Consider the following 13,702-nt stretch of genomic DNA (forward strand, 5'->3'; position numbering starts at 1 on the left):
TTTTGGGTTAATCAGAGACAATTTGTATATTGCGCAATAGGTTCAAAGCTCTGTACATGAAGCGTTGAACAAAGACAGAAATTAGGTACAATGGTTTTTATACCCTTCTAGACAAAGGATTCTGTTAACTCAGCAATTCATATGGTCATATACATTTGTCATTTTTAATTGACATTTCCTAATTACTGTTTCATTTTATTCTTTGCCAACAGTTATAATTCTTTTTGTAGATTACGGAAGCATAGACTCAAATCATCTTCTGATGATAGACAACTTTTAACTCATGTGGATCCCCTTGACCCAACCAACCTTTAAGCTGTATGTCATTAGAATGTTCCTTTCTTCTGACAACTTAGAGGCCTCCTAGAGGTACCAAAGGGATTTTGGCTGAGTTTGTACTTTTTCCAACCGGATGCATTTCCTGCTTTTAGAATAGAGTGAATAGAAATTTATCCAGTAGTCATCTATCAGAGCCCGCTTCATTTACATTAATACAATCCTCCCAGACCCCCCCTTCAATACAAATTCCTAATTCTCCAGGGTGGCCTTGATGAGGCCCTTGGACAGGAGACTAAACAGAAGTGCAAGGCAGTGGGACAGGCAAGGGCAGAAGCCACGGCTGTAAGTTTGGGCAAGGCGAGAGGGGGTCGTGGGGAGAGCCTTACTACCCATCTCTTCATCCATCCATCCACTTATCCATCCATCCATTCACCCATCCATCCATCCATCCATCCACGTGTGTCTGAGACTAGGTTGAGTGTCCACCTCTCTCCACTAAATCAACAAAGAGAAGATGGGATTTCTCTTCCATCTCCAACGGCCTCATCCAGGCCCCCCTGGAGAAGGAGGAATCTGCATGAAGTCTGCGTGAGTTGGCGGGAAACGGGAAGGGAAAGAGGGATTGAAAGAGGAGGGGGAGGGGAGGGGGAAGAAAGCCCCGTCCCCTTCCCTTGTCTTTGGATGATTTTCTAAGTACAAACACCCGAAGAAGAATCAGCCTGACCTGCTCAAAACTTCCGAGATCAAAGCAATCCGAAGGCCGCCCTCTTCAGAAGGGACCCCGTGCAGCTGTCTCGGCTCTGTTGATTTCCCTCCCCTTCCCCCTCTTTCCCCCCTCCCTCTCGTCTTTTCCTCCCTCCTCACCTGCCACCAGGTGTCCGCCACATATTTGTGACCTTCCCTTACGCAGCTCTTACGCAGCAGAGCAAACCCCACCCAGCCAGGCTACCTCAACAACCAACCCAAAATACCCAGGAGCTGCCAATCATCCCCGGCCAGACCGAGGTCCCTGCCAGAGTTGAAGAGGAAGGGATCTAGCAGGACGGCCAGTCTGGGCCGTTTGACCGAGGAAGGGAGGGTCTCCTGGGTCTGAATTGAAGGGCCCTCGTGAAGGGGCCTCTGCAGATCCCCAGAGCCGGAAGGTCTGGAGGGGAGGAACCGGGTCCACCTGAACTCAAACAAAAGGAGGATTTTGGCCCCCTGAATCTGGGCAGCTGCCCTTATTTCTCTCCTCCCCCAAGGCGGAGGAAGCCCCTCCTTCTCCAGATGTTGCTGTCTACAGTTGTGGGACTGAAGAAGGCCCCAGTTGTCCCAATCAACCCTCCCCCACCTGCAACTTCCCAATAAACCCCGAGATATGGTGGGGGGGAGGGGGCAAGATTCTAGAGTCCCTAGGACTTAGCCCACCTGCTCTCCACAAAGGCAAAGGGGGAAATGGGGGGGGGCGCCTGGACTTGGGCACAGCTATTCTATTCTATTCTATTCTATTCTATTCTATTCTATTCTATTCTATTCTATTCTATTCTATTCTATTCTATTCTATTCTATTCTATTCTATTCTATTCTATTCTATTCTATTCTACTCTACTCTACTCTACTCTAATTCTCCCCAGTGAAAAAAGAGATTTTAAGCTTTATTATTAATTCAACAGAATTAAACAAAACCATAAAGGCACAGCCTAAAAAGCATCCATCTCAAGCAAGATGACCCCCAATCTCCCCTAAACTGCCAGGATCTGCTTAAGGACGACAACTGAGAGACGCGAAGAGAGCAGCCAATTCCCAGAGGACCCAGCGCCAAGCTCCATCCAGAGGCTCCCAGGTCAACGGCAACTTCGGGGCTTCCATCCCAGTCTGGACTCAGGACCTCCTGCCTGTTTGCAGGGCACCTCAATTGGGGCAGCCCACCCTGGCTGCATGGAGACCCTGGTTGAGCCCCCTCCCAAATGCCTCCGAGAGAATGAAGAGGAGCTGATGCTTCTGTCCAGGCTCTCAGGGTTCTCTCTTCTCCCCCTCCCAGCCCAGCTTCAAGTGGAAGGGAAAGGCAAGCAGGTGAGCTCAGAAAGAGCTCTAAACTTCTAAGAGGCAGATTGTGATTTCTTCTCCACGCAAAGGAGATTCTAGAGTCCAGCCTCCCCCACTCAGGCAACGGTGCAAGGCGAGAGGGGAGCAGGGAGGCGCAGCTGCCTGGATGGTCTCTGGTGCTAAGCAGGGATGCGGAGGGTCTCCTCTGGATGGGCGACCCCAGCGATCTCTGAGGAAAAGCCAGCCAGCCAGCAGGGAAGCCTGTTTCCCCCCAAGAAAAGCAGCCCCCTCCTCAAAATCCCAGCTCCTCCTTCCCCTTCGCTCTGCCCCCCAGTTCCCAGGTGAGCCCCTATTAGGACACACACACACACACATATTAGTCTAGCCAGATCGCTGCCTCGCCCTTCCTACAGGGGGCGCTCTTCCTCCCCATTGGCCAAAAGCCTTCAGCCCCACCGAGGCTCCCTCCGCAGCCCCGGAGAGCTCCAGCCCCCCCCCTTCGCTCTTTGGACTCCCAGGCGCCGTCCGGGGCCTCCGCCGGCCGAGCTGAAGGGCGCGAAGGAAGCTGGGGAGGCGCCGAGCAGCCCTTCAGCTCCGCCGTCCCAGGGGCTCCTCCTGCCTCCTCAGCCTGGCCGTCCCTCCGCCTCCCTCCCGCTTCTCCTGGGCCACGGAGCCCGCTCTGGCCGGGGGTGATGGGCGCTCCCGGGGATTCTGCCTTGGTGGTTGAGCTGGACTGGCTGGCTGGGTTGAACTGGTTGAACTGGGAACGTCTCCGCCTGACCGACTCAAACCAAGGAGAAGCTTCTGGGCATTTATTCATTTCTCTCCCCCCCCCACAGTCCCCCCCCTTTCCTTCCATGGAGCTTTCCTCCCCCTCAGCTGCCCCAAAGTCTCCGGAGCTCTTCGTGGCGCCTCTCCTTCCGCAGCCCTTCCACAGCGGAGCCCAACCCAGCCGGCCCCGGAGCCTCGCTCAGCCCCGGGAAGCCGGAGGTCCCAGCCCCAGTGGCAGAGAGAGGGGGCCCGCGGAGGAAGGCAGAGGCCCTGGGACTCTCCGGGGCGGCGGGGGAGCCTGGGGGGGGGCGGAGGGGAGGGGAGGGGCCAGGAGAGCCGGGGGGGCTTTGGGGACCGTCGGGCAGGGCGAAGGCAAAGGAGGAGCGGTGCTTGTGGGCGGGGGAGCCTCTCCTGCTGCTCCTCCGGGGGAGGGAAGAGGGAGGGGGGGCTTCCCGGCTCTTGGGCTCCTCCGCAGCGCCCATCCAGGCGAGACCTTCCGCAGCCCTGCTTAGCCCCGGAGACGCTGCAGGCGCTGCGGGAGAATCTCCGCGGTTCTTCGGCCCCTTCAACTCTGTACCCGCCGCTTCCTCCGGCCGCGGCCCCTTCCTCTCCCCCGGACCCCAAACGCCGCCTCCCTCCTCCCCCCTCGCCTGCCCCAAACGCCCCTCCGCCTTCCCCTGCCCCGCCCCCTTGCGCCCAGCCCCCCCTCCCCCGACTTTCAAGCCCTGGCCCCGCACTGCCCCAACCCCCCCCGCCCTCTGCCCCCCGCGGTCGCCCCTCCGACCTCTCCCCCGCGGAGGACACGCCGCCCCCCCCGCATTTTCTCAACGATTCCTGCCTTTAAAAAAAAAGCTTTAACAATGTGATGAAACCAGGAAGGCCTCGGTAAACAGGCACAGAAGTAGAAATCAGGGGCCACCCAGCTGGAGGCTGCCTACTGCGGCTCCCCTCCCAAGAGCAGCTGGGGGGGGGGGTTGGGCAGCGCGGGGCCAGGGCGTGAAGGGGTGTGTGGGGCTGGTGTGGCTCCTCACCTGCATGGTGGCAAAGGAAGCCCCGCCTGGGTGGCGCCTTCCGCCCTTCTTCTTCCCCTCCCAGAGGGAAACCTGCAGTCCGGGATTGGGAAGATCCAGAGAAGGGAAGATGGTGGGATCCACCCATTATTCTTGCTAGTCCATTAGTGGGGAGGGTTGGGTCTTGATCGCGGGGGGGCAAAGGCGGAAGGTTAACCTCTGGGATCAGCGATTGGCCCAGAGCCCCCCAGCTGGTGGGATTCGAACCCGGAATCTCTCCGTTCCTAGGCTGCTGCTTGGACCACTGGGCCGCCTCAGGCAGCCTCCGTGCAGGGAGAGTGAGCAGCCCCCCCCCAAGCTCCAGGCAGGGCGCCATGGCTTCCCGGGAGGTCCGGCTCTGCCCGGGTAGGGAAGCGCCCAGGAGCGACCGCAGAGTCGGACCCGACCGCCTTCAAGCGCAGCGCAGAAGAATCGGATGGAAACGCCTTGAGTGGCAGAGACGGCCTGGACTCCCCGCGGGGGAAGATGGGGGCCCGGGAGAGCCGAAGGAGACGCGGAAGACCGACTCTCGCTCCAGAGGGAGCCGCGGAGGGCAGCCAAGGGAGCGCAGCCCCGGGGGCGAGAAAAGCAAGAAGGGCCCCATCCCCTCGGGGGAAGACCAGGCGGAGCTGCTCGGCTGACGTCACGGCTTTTCTGGGCCACTTTGGCTTCGGTTGCGCCCAAGGGGGAACCCCACGCCTTGCAAAGGCCCCAATTGTGCCCCCCCTTACTCAGCAGACCTTTGGAAGCCGGTTAAGAAGGGGGGGCTGGGCTCCTCCCCTCCCCCTCCTTTTTTCTCTCCTTCCTACTTCTCTTGCTTTCCTCGCTTTCTCTTTCTGGGCCCTCGTCCTCTTGGGCGGATCCCCCTCCCTGTCCCCTCCCGCCTTGGCCCCCCAGGAGCCCCCCCCTCAGGACTGGCTGAGGGCCCCTCTGGGAAGCGCAGCGGGCGAGGAAGCAGCGGAGCGGCGATCGTCTGCATCGCCTTCCTCCCAGCCCGGCTGCGGGGATGGAGGGCAAAGCAGGTGGCTCTGCGCCTCTCCCTTCCCGGCCCCGTTGGAGCTCAGAGGCTGCAGGAGCCCCGCCAAAGAGCCCCCTGCCTGGGGGACCGGGGCGGGGAGGCCTCCAGAACGCTGGAGCCTAAGTGGGGCTTCTGAGCGGCAGCTTCACCCGACGCCTCCCCGCAAGAGGCGACAGCTGGGCGGGCGAGGAGGAGGAGGGCGACTGAGAAGTTATTCTCCTGGGCAGCGGATCCCTCACCACTGGGCTCCGGGAAACCTCGGAGGCTTCGCTTCGCAGTGCCCTTCACCGAGGTTGCAGCCCCGCGGGCTGGGGAGGAGGGGATTAGATCCGGCTGTTGGAGGGGTCCTTATCACCCACTAAAGGGACGGAGGGGGGAGGATGCAGGATCCCTTAGAAAGCCCTCCTTCCCTAGGGAGGGGCAGCTGCGGGAAAGAGGTGCTGATGGGGTCTCTCAGTGAGAGAGCCTTCAGGGACGCCCCCACCCCCACCTGGATTGGTGAACAAGGGTTCTCATGAAGATGATCGTATAACTCTTGGAGGATAGGTCCTACAGCTTCCATCTTACCTCTTTTCCTACTTTCTCTTTCTACACATCTATATTTTCAGTCACTGACAGTAGGAATATTTGCTCAAATTATAAAGTGTCTGGTTCTTGGGAGCTGCAAAATATTTAAAAATTCCTATGAATGACTTTCACCGATTTCTCTTTAGCTAGATTTATTGGGATGAATAATGCAATAATTCCAGTCATTCAACCATTTCCCATTTCAAAACAAACTATTTAAGTGGGAATAATTACTGCCTTATTCTATAATAATTATTCTAATAGATTACGTCTTATGTTTTCACATTTGTTCTGCCTGTGAGCTGCTCCTTTGTGTTGAGGTCTGGCCTCAGAAGGATAATGTAGCACTTGGGGATGAAGATGCAGCCCAGCAGACCAGCACTGGAGGCCAGGATGGAGAAGACCTGCACAGCCACCATGGATTTCCCTTTGGTGCTCAGGTAGGTGGGCACAAAAGTCACCCAGACACTGCAGAAGACCAGCATGCTGAAGGTGATCAGCTTGGCTTCGTTGAAGGCCCCAGGCAGATTCCTGGCCAGGAAAGCCACCGTGAAGCAGATGGCAGCCAGGAAGCCCATGTAGCTGAGGGTGACGTAGAACATGACAACGGCCCCTTCGTTGCACTGCAGGATGATCTCTCCAGGCTGGGAGTGGAGGTCAGAGTCAGGGAAGGGGGGAGAAACTCCCAGCCAGATGGAGCAGATGATAATTTGGACAGCAGAAGAAGAGAGGATGATGGAGTTGGCCAAGCTCTTCCCCAACCATCTCTTCACTCGGTTTCCTGGTTTTGTGGCCAGGAAGGCCAGCACCACCGTGATGGTTTTGGCCAAGAGAGAAGAAACGGCAACTGAGAAGAGGAGGCTGAAAACTGTCTGTCGGAGAAGGCAGGTGGCTTTCCTTGGTTGACCAATGAAGAGAGAAGGAGACAAGAAGCAAAGCAGGAGGGAGAGCAGGAGGATGTAGGAGAGGTCCCGGTTGTTGGCTTTGACAAGGGGAGTTTCTTGGTATTTAATGAAGATGATTAAAACAAGACCTGTGGTTAGGAAGAAGAGTAGGGCAAAAGAGACCAGGATGATGCCCAGAAGTTCTTCATAAGACAGGAAGGTTATAACTTTGGGGATACATTGGACTCTGTCCTCATTTGGGTATTTATCATCTGGGCACTTGGTGCATTTTTTTGTATCTGAGAAAACAAAAAAGCAACTTTCCTTAATATTCTGTCCTTTTATCTTACAAGAAATGCCTTCTTTGGATAACAGCTGATACCAGCGGCATTTTCCAAGAAGTATTTATTAAAGATTTCATTAAAAAGAGTATAAGAAGGATTTTTTAAAAAAATGTAGCCAGATATATTAAATTGAGTGAAATTCTACAGTGTTAATTATTTCCAGTGTAATGTGTAGAATCTTCATAGGAACCTATATTGTTAGAGGTTAATATTGAATCATATAATCTTTTTAGGCAAACATCCTGAGTCCTGCCACATGGCAATTAATATCCTGGACTTGGAGGATACCTACAGTATCCTGTAACATCTGGAAGCCATATGGAATTAAGGAGAAACTTCCTATCAGTGAGAGCAATTAACCAGTGGAACAGCTGGCCTCCAGAAGTTGTGGGTTCTTCAACATTGGAGGTTTTTAAGAAGAGACTGGACAGTCACTTGTCTTAAATGGTATAGGTTCTTCTGCTTGAACTGGGCGTAGGACTAGAAGACCTCCAAGGTCCCTTTCAGCTCTATTCTATTCTGATTGATTGATTGATCTACATGACTGGCAGACTATTTGTATAATGAGTTCCCCCCATAACTATCCACAGCACCAGATTATGGTCCAGTAACACCTTCTCAGTGATCCTCAAGGGGAGGATCCAATATACAGTGGATTGTAAGGTCTTTCAGAAGGTGGACCTAAAACAATTGATCAAGTTTCAAAGAACTAAGATCAGGGGTGAAATCCAGCAGTTTCTGGAGAACCGGTAGCGGAAGTTTTGAGTAGTTCGAAGGACCGGCAAATACCACCTTTGGCTAGTCCCAGAGTGGGTTGGGAATGGAGATTTTGCAATATCCTTCCCCTGCCACACCCACCAAGCCACGCCCACAGAACCAGTAGGGAAAATATTTTGCATTTCAGCCCTGACTCAGAAGTTCCTAGAAAGGAAAACTTAGCAGCACTTATCCAAACTAAAAAGCAGAAGAGATATTTCCTCTGCTGTTAGTAAAGCTTGCCCAGTCTGCCACCCCCTCCACCCATCTCTTCCCAGCCTCTCCTTCCAAGTCTTTTTGATTTCCTTCTGTGTAGATAATGTTGAGGATGATGAATCTAACCCTATAACTCATAAAGCAAAGAATATTTTATTTTCAGTCTTTTATTTTATGCCTGAATAGATCCTAGGCTCCTTTGTTATTGACTTTCTGTTTATCTCTTACAGATACACATCTTGAACTGAACAAATCACCTCAGGATGACTCCTTTTATACCCAAGGGGAGGAGTCAGGAGTAAGGTTTATGGAAATAAGGATTATGGAAATGAGAGGGTGTGTAATATTGTTAACCCTGTAAGGATTGTAAGGACTGTAAGGAGGTAGGGATACAGATAAGATATAGAGAGGTTAGACGTTTTACATTACAGATAAGAAATTGTGCAGGTTAAAAATAAAAAACCCATGTGAGCTTCCATCTGTCTTTGAACTTGCACTTTCATGAAAATCCTCTGGATGGATCCAGTTCCACAAAGCCTCCCATTTTCCTCAGTGTGACCCACCTTCCTGAGTGGAGAAGGTCCCCTCTGGACAAGGAACGCAGTCATAGCAGCAAACTGGCTCTCCTTCTCGAGCCCTCTTGACAAATCCAGGATGGCAACTTTCCACACATTTGGACTGAGGCAAGGACTGAGCAGAAAAACAAGGAATGACAAAGGAAAGATGTTAGGACTCTCCGTCCATGGAAAATGGAGGGAGAATTAGATGGAGAGAAGTAGCCTCTGGTCTTCATTGGGGTAAATATGAAACCTCTGACTACTTCTAAAGAGATGCAGGAGGTAAAACAACTGGCAGGTTCTTCATGTAGTTCCTCCCTTTTGAGTTTGCAATTTAACACTGCAATAAAGGACTTTTCTATTTAATAAAGTCTAGAGGGATGGAGTTGAAAAAAGTTTTAAATATTATGATATATTCTTATTAAAACTGAGAACAAAGTTTACTGTATAAATTTTAGGAAGCTTTTATTCCATTAGATTTTTTTAATGTAGAGTAAAACTGTGATGGAGAAAGAAACTTCTGACCAGTAAGATCTTGAAAGGTTTCCATAAAACATGGCAAAGTTTCTCCACTTAGGTCCCGTCTCCTGAAGAGCTTCCATTAGATGACACCACCTGGCACGGGAGGCAAACCACTCTGGAGACTCCAGGCTTTGCCCACTTGAAATGGGACCTCAGACTTTGGAAAACAGAGAAAAGACACCAAAATTTCTCTCACCTTATTGAGCGACTTTAGCCGTGAAAGAGCATCTTGGTTGATAGTAAGTATCTGTTTTTTAAAATACCCCAGAGTCTCTATCCTGGTATCCTCCTTGGGGAGAACCAAGGAGGCCCGAATGGACAGATCTGCTTTTATCTCTCCATTTTGGTCCAAGTACAGTTTCCTCTCAGAAATATTCCAAAATTCATTTTTCTCCAGAAAGAGATGAAACTAGAATGGGAACATCCAGGAATTTGAAAAACAGAAAACTTTGTTCCTTATCCCGTATTGAATATTTCTTCTACAATTGTCTAAACTCCAAATATGCTTAATTAGGATACAAATATTATCATTATCTTCAGAAGTGAATGAAAAAGTTTGAGAAAAATTTGTCTTTTTTTTAAAAAAATTTTTTTTATTTTCAAACAGAAAACATAAAAGCATCATCCTTTCAAAAAATTACAGACAGTGTTTTGGTCGGTTAAAATCTTTTCATGCTCACAAACTCTTCAAGATATCAATATATGACACGTGTTCCTTTTCCACTAAGAAAAAAACAAATTTTTACACATTTTATCTTAATTTCATTTCATATATCATATTTCATCTCCATGTTTTATTATCTATCCATTGATAAAATAAATCCCATATCAAATAATATTGTTTATCATCCTGTTCTCTTATTTCAAATGTCAATTTTCTCATTACAGCACAATCCAACATTTTCTTAATAATTTCTTCATCAATAAGTATCTTCTCTCCTTTCCAATTTTTGGCAAATAGAATTCTAGCTGCTGTTAACACATTCACAATTAAACATTGCAATTCTTTATTAAATGTCTCTGGTAAGATCCCTAATAAAAATGTCTCTGGTTCTGAGAAAAAATTGTCAATCATATACTGACAAACTACAGAGAAAATATAATTGACACAATTGGTCAATTATAGGGAACATTCTAGAGCAGATGAAAAATAAAATGAACAGAGAAAAAAAAGATGATTCATAAACTCTTTGTAAACAAGAGGTTGATTCCCAGAAAACATGGGTTGATCAAGAAGAAAGTTGTCAGGCTAATCTTCTCCCTGGTCATCCTAATGGAAAACACATCCAGATGTGCTAATTCTAATTAATTGCAATGCCACATTAACAAAATGTTGCAGATCTGAAAGAACAAATCTCCCACCAACTCTTTTCTCAGCCTGAAAAGTTAGCCAGGATCCTTTCTGAGTTTCTTTCTCTCCCATTATGCAGCTGCAGGATTCTCCCCTCTTCTCTGATCCTTCCCTAGGAAGCCTCTCTTCCCCTCATCCCAAAAATCATTCTCACACATCATTGCACTTCCTAAATAGATGATGGGAAGACTGGTGATATCACTGGATTTCAGTAAAGGACTCACAAACAATTTTGTGGTATGATTAGAAACCTGAGGGACGGATGGTATGATAGCTAAGTGGATAAAAACTGTCTTCAAGTTGATACACAAATAATTTTTAACCCTTTTAAATCTTTCCTATGAAACTTGAAGGTGATGGATAACAATTTGCCATTGATCATCAATTTTTCTATGTTGTCATTAATACAGTAATTAATACAATCTTAGAATAAGCTAATTTGATGTGATTTAGAGAATATAAAGTCTTTCAACTTACAAGTCTTATTTGAAACTTCATTTAAAAAGTTTGATAAAATAACAATGGTTTTAAATCAACTTAAAGGCAATAATCAGAAGCAAGCTATAATTGTTGAATCAGATGGATTGAATGGATGGATGGACTGGAAATTAATTTGCTGCTGGCATCCCTGAAGGAGGAGTCTGGTTTGAAGGCAGGCTGCTTGGAGATGGCTGGAGAGGCCATGGACCCTGAAGACTCAAAGTGGACAGAATGGATGACTGAAGAAATGGATTCTTTCAGGAAGATTGAGGGAATGGACTTGTCATACTTAACTGGAAAACAAGTCTTAAGAGTTCTCGTGTTTCAATTTATAGGAGGTCCTCTGACTTTGGGGAATGGAAAGCAGCTGCTGGGAAAGATCCTAATTAAAATTTTTAAGGAAATGTATTATTATTTAGAATCAAACAAAGGTGTTTAACCCTGATTTTGGATGGATCAGAGGTAATGATTGTGGTGGTCTGTGGTAGATAAGAAGCCCCTGCAAATTTTCTGTGAGTTAAATACAATAGCAGATTACAGACCATTTTGAAGTTTTGAAATTTAACTTTATTGTTGAATTGCCGGTTAACCACGTTTTTTATATACAGCAGACAGATGACAGGTCAAGTAATTGCAAATAGATGTGTAGTTTATAATTGTGAGACTATTTTGCAAGGGGAAGAAACTATTATTGCTGTATTGTATTCAACTGGGGGAGCAATATGCATGTTTTTGTCTATTTTTAATGCACAATTTTTGAAAAATGTTTTGTCTAGTTTTGTTTTTTCTTTGTAATAGTTTTATTTTTTGAAGCTTATATTTTACCTTTTTGAATAAAATAAAATTTAATAAGAGGAATATCAAGTTTCCAGAAACAATATTTATGATTAGCACACAGAAAAGGGTGCATAAGTAAAAAGCAATAGAAAAAAATCTGAGTTTTAGCAACTAGGACTTCACTAAAAATAGAGTCTCTGTCAGATGTAAATGCCTTATTCTCCAATGTGTAAATAATGTATATATGGAACATCAGAGGTTAACTTATTCTTTGGACTTTAATGTATTCATAACTTACCACTCCCATTCCTAGCTCCACCCCTTGTATATATAAGGAGCCACCCTCACCATTCTCGTTGCTTCTACCTTGAATATTCAGTGAATATAGAATGCCTATCATAAATAAAAAGAAATATATTTAAAGCTTTAACTTCTATTATCTTTATTGAGTCTGATCCTGAAAATATTGCAACAAGCTGGTAGCAGAGGATGGTTAATTGACTCAATAAGTAATTAAAAATGTCCAAGAAAGATAGGCCCAACACCAGGGCCTACAGCAAAGAAATAGAAACTGATCAAGAGATGATCAACGAATCCACCAATGCGATTTCGAGAGAATCCGAAGAATACACCACTGAAGAAGAAGAACTAATGAGTGAAAATAATGACCAGAAAGAAATCGAAATAGAAAATAACGAACTCAAGTCAGAGATATTAAAGATATTAAAAAGCCAAAAGAATGATGAAAGTCTCATCGCGGACCTCCAGGAGATGCTGAAGAACAGCGGAGCAGCGAGAGAGAAAAACGTCATTAAAGAAAAACCCAAAGATCAAAAAATCGTAAGTGAGATGACTACTGAGAAAATAGTTGTTAAAAAGAAAAGATGTGATCCCGCGCGAAATTTTGAATGGCAGCCATCTTGGTTTCAACGAACTTCAAAAGAGAATGGAGCAGAGCCAATCAAAACGCTCAGTTCAAAATTTCTGGCGCGAAAAACACTATCAGACGAAGAAAGTGAGAATGAAGTCTCAAACTCTTCAGATGATCCAAAATCAGAAAGTGAAGACGATTTAACAAAATCTCAAGTAAAATCAGCAATGAAAACGCTTTTTGCTGCTTTTGGGCCAAGACTGAAAATTACCAAGACATCTACGAAGAAGCAAGAAATCAAACCGGCGACTCAAGACCTGCACGCTCCCATCCTGACTTCGAAAGCGACGGCGCCCGAGCCCAGAGAGCCATGCCGATTTCGCCCTACACCACAGACAAAATCGAATACCAACGCACACAAAAAGAAGAAAAGAACCGTCACCACCACCAGAACCCCAAAAACCGAGCCAGAGACCGACTCATCTGAGGAGGAGCGGATCGAGAGAGCTGAAAGGGAGAGAACCTTCCACGACGCCACCAAAGAAGAAATGAGCAACGCGCATGTGCGAAACTACGTAGACGACCCAGAAGGACTTGAACTGGCCAGAGAACCGCGCAGACTCATTGCAAGCATCCCAATGCCGTTCTGTAATTTCCTGCACTTGAGAGATCACGGACTGCCCCAGGTTGTAAGTAATGGACAGAATAATGTAGGTAACTTACCCAGTGACTTCCCAAAACTTAGAATTGATGGCATTAATTTACAAGAGTGGTATCAACAGCTTCAGGTTATTTTCATGAAAGAAAATTTACTATTCTTTATAACTAGCCCTCCAAGAAGACCTTGGACTTTAAAAATAGATTGTTTACATCATAGAGCATTTTTCATAATAATATCTAGCGTGTCTCCTGCAATGTATCATAGCATCAAACCAAACCTAACTGTATCAGAAATAATTCAATGCATGTTTAATCTATTTCACAGCGATAGCGTAGCTACAACCACAAGAATGTCTAAGGATTTCTTTTCCTCTAGAGTAAAACCAGGGGTTTCTATAAGTGAGCATTTGATAAATCTAAACAAAATAAGAGCTGAGCTACAATTGAGGGGGGAAGTGATTTCAGATCAAACAATGAAAAGTGTTATTATCAATTCACTTGATCCATCATGGGATAGCTTTATGTCACACTTAGATACCATTAATTTGGGATATTTATCCATAGAAAATCTATCT

General features: G+C 47.2%; 1 long non-coding RNA gene across 2 annotated transcripts; it reads left to right on the forward strand.

The window, feature by feature from the left end:
• The first annotated feature begins 4,089 nt into the window (after nt 1-4,089).
• Nucleotides 4,090-12,118, forward strand: LOC148112045 (uncharacterized). Of its 2 annotated transcripts, none has more exons than XR_015730033.1 (3): nt 4,090-6,149; nt 8,140-9,227; nt 10,883-12,118. It is a non-coding gene; the product is annotated as an uncharacterized LOC148112045 (long non-coding RNA). The 2 variants fall into 2 exon arrangements; XR_015730034.1 differs by lacking the exon at nt 4,090-6,149 and adding an exon at nt 6,441-7,384.
• Nucleotides 12,119-13,702: the final 1,584 nt, after the last annotated feature.

This window comes from Pantherophis guttatus, chromosome 15, assembly GCF_059756535.1.
Source record: "Pantherophis guttatus breed Tessera chromosome 15, ASM5975653v1, whole genome shotgun sequence".
NCBI classification, from domain to species: Eukaryota; Metazoa; Chordata; class Lepidosauria; order Squamata; family Colubridae; genus Pantherophis; species Pantherophis guttatus.